Here is a 15,186-nt window from a genome sequence, read left to right as displayed (position 1 = left end):
AGCAAACAACTATGATGACTTTGAATCCGAAATCAGCGACGACTACTCAAAACCCTCCAGACGCCGCAATGTCAAATCAACTGGTCGCAAAAGGCGGAGAGCTGGATCAATGGACAAAGACAGTATCGAAGAAAGTCAATCAGTTACGAGGCGTAAACGAGGAAGAATTGAAGCGCCTAAAGAAGTACGAAGAAAAAGGCGAGCAAACGACGATGGCTATACTATCACCAGCGATGATTTCAGAAAATTCAGGAATTCAATTTATGACGCAACTCATCGCAGCAAGAAATCCAAAAACAGGCGAATTGAAGTTCCCTCAGGAACTGATAGTGAGCAAGTTTCCGACTTCACCGATGGAGATGAAAGCGTTTCAACCAGAACCGATTCGAAAAGCGCCGACGACTCTCAATACTCGACCGATGATAATGACCAACGAAACGCCGGGAATGGAAGAAAAAATCCAAGAAATTCAAGAGAGCTCTCCGTCATTGTCGAGAACCCCGCGTACAACTTTAACAAGCGAAAGACTGAAAAAAACCGGGCTCCCGCGGGGCGAGTTATTACAGTTCGAAAACCAAAGCAGCCTGAAAAATCTGAACCGGTTTCCAGATCCCGAAAAAGGGGTAGAACTAATAACACAATTTCAACAAAACGAGCCCCTGCAAAACGAAGGAAAAACTCTCCCGAATACAGCGAGAATGACGGGGTCTCTTCAGACACCGCAGACAACAACGAAGACGACGAGCCAGTTCTCGAATCCACCGCCAATTTCTGGTCCCGCTAATAAACCCCCATATACGCTAGATTTATTTTATAACCCTAAACAACCTTCATTTTACAGTGGTCTTAATGTTGATCGTTTTAAACGCATGAATGAATCTATTTCTCTCCATAAGCCGCTTCATAGAAATTTCTCACGTAATCCTATTATAGCAACTGATTTATACTCATGCCTCTTTGCTGATACTATTCTAGCTTATAAAAACTATGGAGAATTCAACAATAATTATAAGTATATACTTTGCGTTGTTGACGCTTTATCAAGACAGAGCTTTGTTCGTAAACTAGTAACTAAAGAAGCCGGAGAATTAGCGAGCAATCTTGAATCTATTTTTCAAACCCTAGACTTGCCCGGACACACTTTCTTCGTGACGGATCAAGGATCAGAATTTCAGCAAGAAGTGCCAGCGCTGCTGGCAAAGTGGGGGATGACTCGAGTGTTTAATACGGGCCCCCATAAAGCTGCGATTGTCGAGCGTTTCAAGTAAGTTTTTAAAATTAACTGTAACAAAATAATATTCTATTTTAGTAAAACTTTGGAAGCGCGTCTTGGAAGGGCTTTCACAAGTCAGGGTAACGTTAAACGTTGGATTCATATTTTACAATCTGTGAACACTGCTATTAATAATACTGTGCATTCATCTACCAACGTTAAACCAGCTGATGTAAATCGTTATAACGCCCGCCAGCTATTTGACTACTTAGAATCAAAACGATCTAAGCAATATCGTCAAACGTGGAGTAAGCTTCATGTTGGAGATGTTGTTAGGATTCCTCGCAAAAATATAAAACGCTTCGAAAAAGGTTTTACACCTAAGTGGTCTACCGAGCTTTTCCAAATTTATCAAATTCATCACGGAGCTAAAGTGTTTACGTTTACTCTCATAAATTCTAAAGGCGTCAAATTAGACAGGCGTTATTATGAAAAGGAATTAAACCTAGTTATGACTCTTTCTGAATTGAAACAAAGACGTTTACGTCAACAGTAAAAATTCTTATTTGTTTTGTTCAGATGACAAGCAGATCTTATCTTGTAAAACCACGATTATCACGACTACGAAATTTGGTTCTAGCTGCACCTTCAACTCGTCAAAAGAGACGGCGACGGCGACCGCGAAGACGACGGCGAGCTCCTCGAACTCGCCGATTGAGGCGACGACGAAGACCAAATCGAAAACGGAGAAAGCGTCGAAGAAGGCGACGAACATGAACGACGTCTCGTCAAAGTGCGCCAAATGCTCTGAATGCTACATGTCTACACTGAAGAAAAACATATTTTTAATTATTTTAATCGCGATTGTTTTTACCCAGCTCCTTTTAGTTTCACTCATATATGCTCACTTAAACATAATATCATTTAAATTAGGGGTTATGATACCGTTGCTTACAAAACATAAATTAAGCGATCTTTTAGGCTAGATGTTATTTGTTCACAATTTATTGTAATAAAATTTTAGTTTTAACGATGGAAGAAAACTATGGAAATCTACTCTACTACAAAAAGCCAAAAGAATCCCGATCCCTATGCAGGATATAAAGTTCTCCACACACTTGGCGACTTCTCTTCTGGTAATGGGAAAATAACTTTTGCAATGCCTCCTGATAAATTACCAATTAAACTGGACAGATGCGCAATTTTGTTTCAATTAAAGATGCCTTCAAATTTCGTCCCTGATAACGGTTTCGCGTCAAAGATCATCGATAAACTCAACTTCTATATTTTGGATGAGTGTATTTTCTCAACGTGGACCAATGGCTTGGAGTACTTATTTTTTAACAATTTCGTTAAAAAACTCAATTACTCGCCAAAAGCTCAGGAGGTTGAATTATTTCCAGAAGGTCACTACGATTCCTACGACGCGGACGCCGACGAATTGCTCGCATTAACATGTAAGCATAATGGTTACAATCTTGTAGAAAATCGGCAGCAATACGCAATGGAAGAATGGAAGGAAATGGACAAACCTATAGAAATTTCAACAAATCAAAAAGCTATCAGTTGTGAAATACTGTATCATCGATATCTTGTTAGATCGCCGATTAGCCACGGATTGGCGAGACAACAAAGAGTTTTACCTGCAGATTCAAGAGTTAAGTTTGAGCTTCTTACTCAAACTGGAGTGGATATATCGGAAACGCCTAAACGGATGGCAATGAAATGGACTGAATATCAAAAGCTTAGGACTTTGGAAAAAATATCTACCAGAAAGACGATCGGGGAAAAGTTATAGGCACTAAAATGACCTATCCGTTCAACAAGAATATTCAATTGGTGAGCGAATGGGTGGAGCATTTAACAGAAGCATCGTGTGACTGTTCTGATTCTAAGTTTACAAGCTCCGATGAGGATATTGCTCCTGAATATCTCCAAATAGAACCTATTGGTGGCGCGTATTTACCTGAAAATCAACGCAAAGAGCTGTACAATAAAGGTACTCCTGCTAATGCAAAAACTAACACTCAAGCAGTATCAAGTACGTGGAGGGCTCACAAGATCTTTCGAAAAGTTCCAAAGTATGATAAGATGGTAGAAAATGAAACAGCGTATGTTATATTTTGGGCGAAAACGGGTACAGATTTCACGATAACTACGGATATGCTTCGACACTTACAATTTGAGAGTGTTTTTTGCACTCCAACAAAAGATGAACGACCGTTTATTATCGGTAAAAGACAGGCAAAGATCCCCTTTTACCATCCTCGATTATGCGTTGGAACCTGGGCCCCGGGGTATCGAACGTATATCGTCGAATGTTCTCGGGGATTATTTCCAGACATGTTGATTTTCACGGGAATGAGCGAGGCTCGTAAAACTCCAGCTTTCGATAGATGTATTACTAAAACGTCTCTTTTCGAGGAAGGGTTTGAGATTGAGCAATTCGAAATTCTAGTCGATAACGAGCACGCTCATGGTACTCCATGGAATTCTGCTCAAGATCATTACCTTAATTTTCTCCGCCATAATGGCCGCTACGCAAATAAAACTGTAGGGGAAGGCCTTGATTTTTTCAGTTTTGTAACCAAAACTGGTTTGTTCCCATTTATTTTGGCGATCGCCGAGATATGATGGGAACAGTTCAAATCCGAATAACATTCAGAGCTCCTTTAACAAAGGGTTGGGCTCCGTTCATCATGCGATTTCCGGTGGATAATTTAATTTTGGACGCGTCAAGAAATGGTTGGTTTTGCGTTATAAAATAACTGTATTAACAATATTTTAGAAGCTTCTGTGATTTCAAGATCAAGTGTGATGTGCAAGGCAACTCCTGATAATCAAACTCCTTCAATTCATCTAGATAATACGGAACAAATCGGACGAGCACCTCCATCCAAGAGGTCTAAAATGTCGCGTTAGCGACTCCACAAAAGGCGCTGCGAGTTAATCCAACGTTCTCCTTGAGCGTTCTACTCTCTGCTGACATTTATTCTATATAACGCTAACTGCGAATAAATCTTGTGTAAACTCTTGTTTAATGAAGCGTTTTCTTCCAAATAAAGCAAAAGGTTTATCAAAAACAAATTATCAAAAAAAACGAAGGCATTTGTTAGCTTCGGCAAACAGTCAACGAACTGCAGAAAGCTCTTTTTTAGCAGATGACAGCGATGATAGTGAATTAGATGATGTAGTTAAAAGGCCTCGTCAGAGACCGGATCCTTTGGAGAGCGATGAAAGTTCTGATGACAACAATAAGTCAAATGGAAATCGAACTCGTACGTCCAGTAGTTCTAGCGATGATTATTCTCCTGCAAATCCTGACGATGAGCGTAATCGCTCGAATGTGTACGATACGATTCTTTTGGGGATCAACTGGTGGAACTATCTTAAAAAAATACACCCGAAAATTCCTACAAAATTAAACCAAGAACTGCGCGAAGAGCTTTCAAAAGTGGATTCTAGCGAACTAGTGGAAAAGTTTGGTTTGTCGCCGACGAGAGCAGATTTACCAAAGTTAGAGCGTTTCTTGGACATTGATATTTACGCTTTGTATGGAGGCTATTTTCGCCCTCTTGGTATTAGTTATCGACCTCATCGAGTTGGTGACCGCGAAAATGTTGAACAAGTTATTGGCAGATTAGAGTCCGTCAATCCAATGTCAACTCGACCCTGCGTTGTTCTGCAAAGCGCGCGACCTTATTTTTGGCGTCTTGGAACATTTCATCTTTTGCCAACTAGGCGTACTTTTGAAGATCGAGATAAAAACTGGGTAAGTATTTGGCACGCGTTGATAAAAGTACGGTGGCCTAAACTACATCTACGCGAGTATAATGTCAAAATTGCGGAGATAAAAAAGGAGCTGTTTGGCGAAGCTTACGCAGATAAACAATTTTCGATTGCAGATGGCATTTTCCAGAAAATAAGAAACAAATACAAAGTCAACATTCGCCTTTTTGTTGGAAAAATTATAAACGACAACGTTAATTTGAAGCGGTGCGTTTACGCAGCGATGGGGAATTCGGATTGTATCAATATGAATATTCTAGCGGCGCCCATGCAAGAGGATGAGTTTGCAAACGAATTCAAACGGCTTACAAATCTAACGTACAGGGAATTTGATAATTATCCTGGTCTGCTACCACTTTACGCCGCGAATAAAGATTTTCAACGACGTTACAGTAAATGTTCAAGATATCTGGGTAAGAAGAAGACAGCTCAAATTTTGCGTTGGACAAAAAATCACAAACACAACTTACACGATGCAACAGAAGTATTGCAAAGCGATGAGGAAGATTTGCAAGAACTCGAAGGTACAACTGCTATGGAAACAGCTGCGATGGAAACAAATGATGACGATTTATCTTTTGTTGATTTTGATAAATTGACTGAAAATGCAAGTTCAGAAAAGAGTCAAGCGCGAAATCCATTTGTTGATAACCAATGTGCAGTATCGAAAAATGGCGAGGATACTTCGTCTTCCTTGCATACAAATGACGATTTGCTTAATTACGATACCGACGATTTGTTGCCAGAGCCTGCTCATGAAAGTGATTCTTCAGATGAAAACAACGACTCAATTCCACGGGCGCAAAGCACTCACGATAGCGTCGAATCGTCGCTTTACGCAGAATACATGCCAATACGAAACGTTCTTACTCTAATACCAAATGTCTTCAATGATCAAACTCTTGTTCGAGTTTTGCCTGATCGCATGGTCGTCGAACTTCCAAAGTGTAAAACGCCAAATTGTCTGTATACCCATGCCGATAAGCGTAAAATGAAAAAACACGAATCAACCTGTAACATGGACACCATTGATATAATTCATCAGACTGTCGAATCTTACCGAATCATGGATCACGTGCACGAGCTAGTTGCTGAAAAATTCTTGCCTGCATTTGATTATGTGCAAGAATACTTCGTTGTTTATGATATTGAGTGCACAATGAATTGCAATGGCTTTTCTACTGGAGATAAATATCATAAATTAGCAACATTGGCGACTGTCACCAGTAATGGTGAACGCGAGTGCTTTGTGCGTAAAACGGATGAAGTCGAAGGATCTTTAATAATGCTTACAGAATTTATCAATTACCTTCTCATACTTCAGAAGAAAATGGAGAGTCTGATTCCTGGTTGTATATTTCAAGGTGTTCAACATTATGAAAAGCTGATCGAAGATGAAAACAAAAAGAAAGAAGCTGGACAAGGAAGTAATCCTTCTCTTCTGGCGGCTTATCGCAAAAAGCTCAAATATTTGAAGGATTTTTATAAGTTGAAAATCTATTCTTGGGTAGGAGAAAGATACGACATGGTCGTTCTTTTTCCGACTCTTATCTCCGTTTTATTCTTTTTCGTTGGTGGAAATACAAAGCTAATTAGCTTTATTAAACGAGCTAGTGGATACATGGTTTTAGAAGCCCTTAATCTCACTTTTCGAGATTTTAAAAACTACACTTGTCCGATGGCGCTGGATAAACTTGCTCGATCCTGCGGTCTGAGTGAGGAACTTTTTGCAAAAGGTTCATTTTGCTATGAATGGTACAACAAACTTGACCATATAAGAAATGCGAAAGAACTGCCTGCGTATCCCTGCTTCTATTCAACGATGTCGGTAGCAACAAATGAGTACGTAATTGAAATGGATAAAATCATTGCAACGAATATTCAAGATGGGAAATGGAAAAATGAAAAAAAAGAAATTGCGAATCGTGTTTGCCGATTTTTAAAATTGACACATATTTTTGAAGATCCGGTCGCAAAAGAACATTTTGATAACCTTCCGCCAGTTGATGAAGCTTCGCAAGGTGAAAGTTTATTCCAAATTCGCGACACGATTGATTTATACGTAAAGTGGACAACTCAAATTGATAAGTTTCTTTGTTGGAGCGATGAGAAAAACCGCTGGCACTTGGACGAGGACGACGAAGCTACGCGCGCGTTTTTCCGTTTTTCGCCGAATATGTACAGAGCGTCAGTTGAAAGATGGTATGCTCTTGAAGAGGATAGTTCAAATCAAAATCCAATCACGATGATGGATTTCCTTATTGATTACAATTACAACGATTGTGTTCTTCTACAGGGATCTATTTCTTCATTCGCCTTGTCAAATCAACGACGTTTTGGATTAGGCATTCATTCTGAATTGAGCATTTCTCAGCTTGCTCATAAAATTGCGTTTTTGAAATACGATAAAAAGTGTCCGCCAATATATTCGATTTCTCCTGACTTTCCTGAACTATTGCGTGACATGCGAAAAAATCTCACAGGAGGCATTGTTCAAGTTCTTCATCGGGCGGTATATTTGAATGGACCTAATCCTGCGATTCCTGAATCTGCTTGGAAAACTTTACTTGGAAAAATAATTAAAGCGGTTATAACTTACGATTTCAATAGTTTGTATCCTCAATCCTTTAGAGGAGATCTTCCTTGCGGGCCTGGTATAAAGTACACTTTACAAAAAATGGGCTATTCTTCGTCAATGTGTTATGCCGATGAGAAGCGATTTTTTAGCAAAGGGATGTTTCATCAACGCCAGAATACGTCATTGGGGTCTATTCGATGGCTGGAATATTTGAATTGGTCGCCGGATTATTCTTTCAACGGATCAATCGAACATTCTTACAATTTGGAAGAGAAAAAGATTGGCAATTATTATATTGATGGCTATGCGGAAAGTGAGGACGAGCGCATTTTAATTCGGTCAAATGATGCAGAAAAAGAGCCTTTCCGATTCATTAAAAAACGTTACTTTTTTGAATATCGGGGATGTACTTTTCATCCATGCACCAATAAGTTATGCAAAATAAAGCCGACGTGCGCGGCTAAAAAAGAACTCATTGATCCTGCAACCGGTACGAAAATTTTTGTTCCTTTTACCAAAGACGGTTTACTCAAAAAAGAAGACGCGAGGATGCAGAAGATTATAGACGATGTTCGCAAAATGGACAAAATTGAAGATTGGGGAAAACCGCTGAAACATTGGAACGGGAACGAATGGGAAGAAACAGAGGGACCTCAAAATTTTCCCCACAGTATAACGATAAAAATGGCCTGCGAGTGGAAACGAGAATGGAAAATATTGGAGTCTACTGGTAAAAGCCCATCTTCAAAAACATATCCATTTTTATTCAAGGGAGCGAAAAAACCCTCAGGATTACCGTCGGGTCGAGAAGGAGTTACAGAAGCTGAATTCAAAAAATTGGTGTTAGAAGAAGATGAAAACGGCGAAAGTAAATTCTTTGGATTCGCAATGGTTGATCTGCGTTCGCCCCCGTCAGTGATTGAGAAATATAAGTACATGCCGCCTATCTTCGCTCGAAAAAGAATTGAACGAGAGGATCTACAAGGAGATTTGAATGACACTCTTTCGGATACTCAGAAGAAACGAATGTTTCCATGTGAGGAGAATATATTCTGTTTTAATGTTGATAATTACTTTATTTCGTCACAAATGCTTCATTATTATGCGAAGATGGGGATCGAGTACAAAGTCAAGTATTTTGTGTCTTATTTCAGAGGCAAACCTTTTGAAAATTTCGTCAACGATCTTGTTGCAGATCGAGTAAAAGCTGCGGCAAAGGGCGACCAAGCGGGGCAAAACTGGATTAAGTTTATTTTGAATTCGGCGGTTGGATACTTTGCGATAAATCGCTCAAAATTTCTAAAAACTCGAATATTATCTTCGGGCGATTTATATACAGCGCTTCGCAATCCACGGCTTAAATCACTCTCTACTCTCCAGGCAGAAAAGACGAAATGCGATCCTCTCCACGAGGCTATATTCTCCAAAAAAATGGTAAATCATTCAACGGCTCTTCAAGTGCAGCTGTTTGTATATCAAAACAGTAAGCTACTGTTTTTTAAATTTCGAGACGTTCTAAATGAATACATGGAGGAAGGAATGGTTCAAATTTGCTATTGTGACACAGACTCATTTGTACTTGCATTGGGCGCGAAAACGTTGGACGAGTGTGTTAAAGTTTGCTTGAAGGATGAATGGGAAACAATAATAAAGCCGAAGTGGTTTGCCACAAGCTGTCCAGCGTCTCAGAAAGAACCAGGGCTTTTAAAGGTTGAAGCGGAAATATACAGTGGATGGTTTATAGCGCTCAGCGCTAAATGTTACATAATGACCGAATGTGAACCCAATAGAATAGATGAAGCCATCGTCGCTCCAGAAAACCGTCATCGAGTGTTTGAAGTTTTGGAGGAGCATAATCGCTCCTTTTTGAATGAAAAAAATGTCAAACGATCAGCAAAAGGTTGCGCGAAAAAAATCAAACTTCGATATTTGGATTATCTTGCGGCGCTTTTTTCCGACAACAGCGAAGATAGTGTTATTAAAAATATGCCTCTTTTTATGTACGACCAAGTTAACAAGCAAATTAAAACAAAAGTACTGTCAAAACGAGTGATTAACGGCGCTCTCAAAAAGCGCATCGTAGATAAGGATAAGATTCGCACTTATGCCTTAAAAAAAGCTGATGGAACATATTATTAGATATAAATTTTAATTATCACACTGGCTAAAAAATTGATGTATTAAAATATTAAGAATGGATACCGATAGTTTAAACGTTGAAACTGGTGAGATAAACGATGCTGAAAATTATGTTGAAGATGTATTTGCAACAGCGGCTCAAATACGAAAACATAAACGTCGTTACTATGCTGGCATGGAAAACAATCCACCTCGTTCAGGCGAACCGATGGAAGATTTTATGGCGGCTTTTAAAGCTCAACAGCCCGAATACACATTAACGCCTGAACAGATAGAATTTGGGCTCACGAACCTGAGTAGAAAACCTAAGTCAGGCTTTGAAAAGTTTAATATGAAAAGTCTCGTAGAGCCTGACTCGGGTTTTCTATTCAGGTTCGCGAGCCCAGGATAGAATGGTTCTACCCTAAATCAAAAACGCAAGAAAATTTCAATTTTACAGAAGAGGCCCTTGCACCAAACGTAATTCATGAGCAGAATCAGTTGCGACGACTTGTTCCACCTATCACCCCAGCTGACGATTACTTTGAACCAGAAGAACTCGACGCTCTCATAGGAAAAGATCAACCTTTACGCGCGCCTATCCGACATCTTATCAGTTAGTTGCCAGTTTTTAAATTTTCTTTTAATACGTTTAGAACAGGGGTGGCAACATTATCCGCTTCAGCCTGGCGCAGACAACATGGGGCGATGGAAAGACCTCTGCAATAGATACGTTATTACTGTCTTAAATAATCGCGATGTTGTTCAACTTGTTCGTGATTTAGTAAACGTATTTTCGGGATTATTAAGAATTAGCGTAGATGCTTTTTATAGCACTAAGTCAACAGCTACCGTTTATAATTATGAAACGGGCGAACCAGAAATACAAACGCAAACTCAGATAGCGTATCCGAACGGTTGGGGGTCAGTAACGATAACTGAGTTTATTCGAAATCAAAAAGATCTTGACGATCTTTGTGCAGAACTTAACCCAAAAGATTTTGGAGCCCAGTTACTTACAAACACTTATCATAGTCGAGACGTCTTTACTGAGAGTAATGTTAGAGTTCATCGATTACTAGCCTTTCAAATAGTTATTAAACAATATCCTACTGCCTGGCTTTTTAAATAAAGAACAATTAAAAAACGATTTTCAAAAAATGACATTTATTTGAAAAATTGCAGGAGGAGAACAAGGAAAAACAAGTAACATTGAAAGAAAAAGACATTAATTTTCGTAGCTCGGGAATCGGTGTGTCGTTGGAGGCTGGGGGAGGAAAAGCTGAAATATTTATTAATAAATTTTTAAACTTTTAGAAACTACCTTTTAGCGTTTTTCGGTGTCCTTTTTGTATTTCTTCTTGCAGGGCTCCTCAAAGTGTACGCGTCTTGGATTGGTCTTGGAGGCGGTTGCTTGAGCAATCGGTGCTGGACTCGTCGGTCGTGCAGGAGACGATTGTTCGGTGCGAGGTAGACGTTCCTGTTGAGGAAGAAGCGCGGAGCTCCTGAAAACCAGTGGATTCGCCGACGAGTGCTGGCAACAATTGCGCAGAGGCTCTATTTGCAATAGATGCCCCGATCGACTCAGTCGGAGTCGCGACTTCTCGCAGATAAGTAATGAGGTCGTCTGTTGTAACTCGTCTGGCGGGAGGTTCTGGGGCGGTTGCCAAATAGTTGGAACTACTTCCGGCGCCCATTGAGCAGTTGATGCTAGCGGTGGCAGTTGGCCCCAACAGGTTTGATTCTGATTGATTGCTGGCGTTGTATGATAGTTCACGGTGCAGGGGCCTACCGTATGGATGACCGTGCCCGGAGTGTGGCCTGGATATTGATTGAAGTTTCTCTCCAGATCGGGAACTACTTGGTCGGTTTGAGTCTCCATAGGCTTTCTTGAGATCAGCGACTCTATGGGCGGAAATTGAATCGGACTTGGAGTTCGAGGTTCTTCCGAGCTTGTTGACAATAGTTCGTCCTGAAACGTTGTTGTCAACTCGGGAGAATTGTTGTAGGTTTTTTCCTGTTGATCCGGCGCGCGCTTTAATGATCTATTAACTAACGCTGATAAAAAGAATTACCTGAGTGCTCATATTGCGATCGCTCTCGATTCTGTGGACGAATGTCGCTTTCGGGGAGCTTATTTATAAGTTAGAAAGCTAGATGGTGCTCGCTCTTACGATAAAAACGTTTGTGGTGGCGACGACTGTATTTTCTTCTTCTTGAGTGGCTTGTAAGTCGTCCGGATTTTTATCTGCTTAGAATAATAAGTAAGTATAATCTCTTCGTAAAATCAATTTATTACCTTTTTTGCTGTAAACATTGGAGCGATCAATACCGAAAATAAGAAATGCGTCGGGACACATATTATAAGTGATCTCCATGAAATTGATGACTTCCGCCATTTGCCTCTGTTTTCGTTGTAGATAAATGCTGGGCAAGTCATATTCAAAATGCCGAAAGAGCCTGATCCGATAAAATGAATTGTTCAGACGACTTGAACAACGGTCGCAGGTAAATACAGCATTTTCGATTTGACTTCGTTGAAATGAGTTGATAAACGACGTCTGAAGAAACTGCTGATCTTCAAATGAGCATTTAATTTTGATCGGGAAGTTTTTGTCAAGTTGAGACGGGCAGTTGGTGCAAAAGTCAACATAAAGAAGCCGAAGCTTCGTTAACAAGCTTTTAATCTGGCGCTTTTGATGAAGGAGAAGTTGTTTTCTTGAGCGCAAATGAAGCCTCATCAATCGAAAACGATTTCTTTTTTGTTGAAGAGTCTCCGCTGAACCTCGCTTCCATGTGGATAATTCGTCAACTTCCTTCGACGAAAACAGAATTGCTTGCTGCGCCTGCAAAAAAAGCTCTTGCACAAAATCGTTGAAATACTTCTTGATAGAAAGCAGCAGATGTAGAGCACTGTTGTCAGTTTGATTTTTCAGAAGAAAAACTCTATAGACATCTTGATTGAACAGCTTACTTTTGAGCAGGCTGACATTTCCTTCACAAATTTGTGATCCAAATGACGCCGCAAAGTTTGAAGAATTATCCATTGATCGACCAACTTTTTTAGAGACTTTACCAATTCGCCAGTCAGCTAACAGCGCTTTAGGAATTTTCTTCTCCAAGTCGCGACTTGCAGCGTCATTGGCCAGGAGAAGTGGGCAGTGTTTATAGTAGGGTGCCATATAATAGACAGTTTTTCCAAGGAGCGTCAAATATTTGAAAAGATCCGTTTGATTAAAAAACTTGCTACACAGATTGAAGTTGCACTCGTCAAAGGTATACACTCTGTTCTCCAGGGGAGTCGTTAGATATTCGTATTCCTCGTATTCATCACTTTTAGAGGTTGCATTAATCTTCTTATTGCGTATTCGCTCACTTTTGCGAGATTGATTGAGCTCATCGTCGGCGTCGTTGTTGGAGAATTGAGTAGTTTCAGTTGGTTCTGAAAAAGACGAATTGCCGTTTTGCTGTTTTTTTGATAGAGAGGCCGCATCAGCTAGAAATTTCTTAGAAAAATTATAGCTTTCGCTAGAAAAAGCTCCGAGCAGGGTTGTCATCTCCATTGTAACATCAACTTCGTCATCAAAGTTGTTTAGTACAAATTCTTCTTCATTAAATTGTTTCGGATCGCAAGCGAAACGGTTTCGATAAATAACTTCTGAGATGTCGGGATTTATCTGTCGGAATGCTCTGGAAATCAGCCTGGTAGATGAAACGCCTGTTTGAGTATCTTTAACTACTCTGTATTCAATGTCGAGGATTCCGTACATAAATTCTAAGGTCGCAAGAGCCCCTGAGGGACTCGAAAAATTCACATCGCCTAGCAAACTGTCGATTGAAATAAAATCTGCGTCAAACTTTTCAGGATTTGGTTTGCATATACGAGGATTCGGCGCAAAATCTCCGGCAAGAAGTAGTGGAGCGTTTTCAGGAAAACTTGTGTATATCTGAGCGTTTTTATCATTTCCAAGAGTAGGTAAAACTCGATTTTCCAAAGTTTGAAAAGAATCAACAGTCTGCTTCGCCAACGTAGAAATAAGGGAAGTTTTTTCGAATGGAAGAATAACAGGAGGCGGATTGTTTAGTATTCTGTTTTTAATATTTTGCCAGTCTCTCCCTTTTGCGGCAAGTAGAAGCGTATCTCTCCACTGTCCGTCAATATACGGAGAAGCTGAAAAATGCAGAGGTTGATCGGGTAAGCTGAAGTCCATATAATTTCTTAAACCAAAAAGACCACGACGCTGAAAACACTCTCTGTACACAGCAAATTCCAATATTTGCTCGTAAAATCCAGGTTTTAAGCGCATGTTCCCTAACGAGGATTCGCCCACTCGTACTCTAAAAACTAATTAAGCTAAATGCAGGACAAAACTAAATTACCGCTCTGAAGAGTGTTGATGAAATCGATCAGCACTTTTGTGAATTCCTGAGGAATCAGAATCGACCCGTCTGGAGCTCTGTGTATCAGAACCGCCTCCTGCTTGGTCGGAAGAACTTTTGCACTGTCGATTGATACAAGTTCGGGAGACAATCGAACAGCGCCTGGAGAGTAACGCGGGGAAGAAATTCGCTTTCGCTTTCCAGCTAAATCCATTAAATTTAATCCCTTTGATTAAAAGTACCTCGGGTTTCGAAGATAGCGGGCAATCGCGGCCGTGGCAGTGTTGCAAAAGGCGCGCCGCTAGCGGCCTTCTCTGCTTTAGTGAAAAGCGCCCTAAGCAAATAAATTAGCAAATGAATATTTGCTTTTCAATTATTTACCTTGCACTCTGATTTGCAGCAGATTTGACTACATCCTTGATGGGCGCATTTTTCAATTGACTCTTGAGCCAAGATGGAATTGGAGTTAACGGTCGCGAAATAACTTTTTTCTTGCCCATTGCTAAAGTGTTGCAATAAAAGAAAACGAACAAATAAAATGTAAAGAGGCTTCATTGACAAGAACAGGTCGGAAAAATTGTCGGTCGAATAAGTGCAAAGCGGCAGAACAGTCAAATACTACTGAACTGTGTGAGTGTCGATAAAAGGGTGGGTTAGAAGGTGAATAATACAATAGATCATAATTGCATAAACGAGTGATAAGAAGGTCCGGCTAAATGATTTTTAAGGGGTGGGAATGCAGATAAGTTTTCAATGAGAGCAGATGAGCAGAATTTTATGAAGCGTAAATTTGATTACAGTTGCGAATGCCAAGACACACCAATAATAAGAATTCGGGGTCAATACTTAGATTTCGCCGTCGAAGTCGATGGGAAGAGTGTACTCCACTACAATTGTAATTAGAAAACGGTTCAAATAAAACTAATTTACCTTCCGGAACGGAGCCCCAGATGTCCTCGCCACTTCCAATGTCCATCTCTCCGAACGGCTCGATGATGGTCACTTCTATTTATATGATTAAATTATGAAAGAACTTGAATATATACCAGGGTTGACGAACAAGTCAGGGACCTCGTTGTTTCCGTCGACGTCGGAGAAAAGAGTAGTT

General features: G+C 40.1%; 1 protein-coding gene across 2 annotated transcripts in view; it reads right to left on the bottom strand.

Moving 5' to 3' along the window:
* The window catches only part of LOC145707406 (uncharacterized), a 35,730-nt gene that overhangs the window by 11,352 nt on the left and 9,192 nt on the right, over positions 1-15,186 (bottom strand). The window lies entirely within an intron of this gene.

The sequence above is a fragment of the Oikopleura dioica genome, chromosome 1, assembly GCF_907165135.1.
Source record: "Oikopleura dioica chromosome 1, OKI2018_I68_1.0, whole genome shotgun sequence".
Classification (NCBI taxonomy): Eukaryota; Metazoa; Chordata; class Appendicularia; order Copelata; family Oikopleuridae; genus Oikopleura; species Oikopleura dioica.
This window is presented reverse-complemented; position numbering and strand designations above follow the sequence as displayed.